This window comes from Otolemur garnettii, unplaced genomic scaffold, assembly GCF_000181295.1.
Source record: "Otolemur garnettii isolate 467f Iridium unplaced genomic scaffold, OtoGar3 scaffold00041, whole genome shotgun sequence".
NCBI lineage: Eukaryota > Metazoa > Chordata > Mammalia > Primates > Galagidae > Otolemur > Otolemur garnettii.
This window is the reverse complement of record NW_003852436.1, coordinates 10,906,611-10,908,708: the sequence shown is the minus strand read 5'-3', so window position 1 is coordinate 10,908,708 and position 2,098 is coordinate 10,906,611. Positions and strand designations below refer to the sequence as shown.

Sequence of the window (2,098 nt, the reverse complement as noted above, 5' to 3'; positions counted from 1 at the left end):
AGACAGTGTTGCCCTGGGTAGAGTGCTGTGATGTCACAGCTCACAGCAACCTTCAACTCTTGGGCTTAAGAGAGTCTCTTGCCTCAGCCTCCCAGGTTACTGGGATTACAGGCACCTGCCACAACGCCCAGCTATTTTTTGTTACAGTTGTCACTGTTGTCGAACTCATCAGCCTTGGTGTACATGGCTGGCGCCATAATCACTGTGCTACGGGCACCAAGCCTGAAAAGTAATTTTTCAATCTTATTTGAAACCAATCAAAGTCTTCTGATATCATCTGGAAATATAAGGAAATAATCCAAAACTGGAAAAATTCTGCATGTGTGAAGATAATAATCCAAAGCCCTAATCATCAAATTAGAATATTAGAAATAACCAAAATAAATTTAAAATATGGGGATAGTGGCTTGCGCCTGTAGCACAGTGGTTACAGCACCACTGCTTAGGATTACAAGCATGAACCACCATACCAGGCCTTAAAGTTGTGTTGTTTTGTAAGACAGAGTCTTACTATGTTGCCCTCAGTAGAGTGCTGTGGCATCACAGCTCACAGCAACCTCAAACTCTTGGGCTTAAATGATTCTCTTGCCTCAGCCTCCTAATCAACTGGGACTACAGGCGCCCACCACAACGCCTGGCTGTTTTTTGTTGTAATTTTCATTGTTGTTTGGCAGGCCTGGGCTGGGTTCAAACCCACCAGCTCTAGTGTATGTGGCTGGTGCCCTAGCCATTGTGTTATAGGCACCCAGCCGGCCTTAAAAGTTTTGGTTTTTTTTTTTTAAGATTATAAAAACTTCTTCTTTAATCAAGACTTTTAAACATGAAACAGATTTTTTTTTTAATAAAATGGAAAGTTTCCAGTACATTGAAACAAATCTGCAAGTCACCACACATAAAACACCCAGCAGGAAAAAACAAAACATCAAATTCACACAATCCCTGTAACAGCCATGGACTTACTCTCAGATACTCCCTCTATCTCCAAGTGCATTCTGGACACAGAGCATAAGGTGGCTGTGGGGCCACACTCCCCTGAGGCTGTGGCCCCCATCTGGCTGGGCTGTGGTGACTGGCTCTACTCAGGAAGTAAAGCAGTAACCAGCACACTCAAACAGTGTTTTGAAGAAAGTGAGAAACAAGAAGGCAATGTAATAATGTTATCAGAAAGATGTTAGAAAGGACAGCTGATTAAAGCTTCAGGCTGAAAAGTGGCTTGGCAGCTTCATTACTTTGGCTTCTTGGGTAGTGGGTGCGGGAAAAGCAAGAAGTGAGGTTCTGGTTCATGGATCATATAGTGGACCCATCCCTGACTCTGCTGAACACCCAGATTCCTCCACTCAGATTCAGACATCAAATGTGTTTTAGGGACCAGCTTGGCTATATCCTTGGGCAACATGACATGCCAGTACTCGAACTCCTTGACGTCACATTTGTCCAAATAGTAAATTTGTTTGTGCGACATGATTGCTCTGCCTGCTTCAACCTCCGCGCTGCCAACCTCACAAATCACCGCAGTACACCGGCCTTAATATTTTTTAATGGTGCTTACTCAACCCACTCCCCTTTGGGAGGAAAGCAGAAACTCTATATAAAGTCTTGAATGAATAAAGAGTGACTCAATTCATCAATGGATAAGTTCTTTTTTTTTTGAGACAGAGCCTCAAGCTATCCCCCTGGGTAGAGTGCTATGGCATCACAGCTCACAGCAACCTCCAACTCCCGGGCTCAAGTGAGTCTCCTGCCTCAGCTTCCCAAGTAGCTGGGACCACAGGCGCCCACCACAACACCTGGCTATTTTTTGGTTGCAGCCGTCGTTGTTTGGCGAGCCGGGCTGGATTCGAACCCACCACCTTAGGTGTATGGGGCTGGTGCCTTAGCCGCTTGATCCACAGGCGCCGAGCCAATGGATGAGTTCTGATTTATATTTTTATTTTGTACCAGGTTATCTATTTTCTTTGGGAATTTAGCTTTTTTCTTGACTTTCCTATTTACAAAGGGAAAGTAGTTTATAATAATGTGAGCTTTCATTGTAGATGTGTCCTAAATGTGATTGTTGAGGTAAACTGTATGCCAGAGCTTTCCAAGGCACAGTTAGCAG

At 44.1% G+C, this 2,098-nt stretch overlaps 1 pseudogene; it reads right to left on the bottom strand.

The window, feature by feature from the left end:
• Positions 1-1,225: 1,225 nt before the first annotated feature.
• On the bottom strand, positions 1,226-1,462 carry LOC111725444 (annotated as a pseudogene).
• Positions 1,463-2,098: the final 636 nt, after the last annotated feature.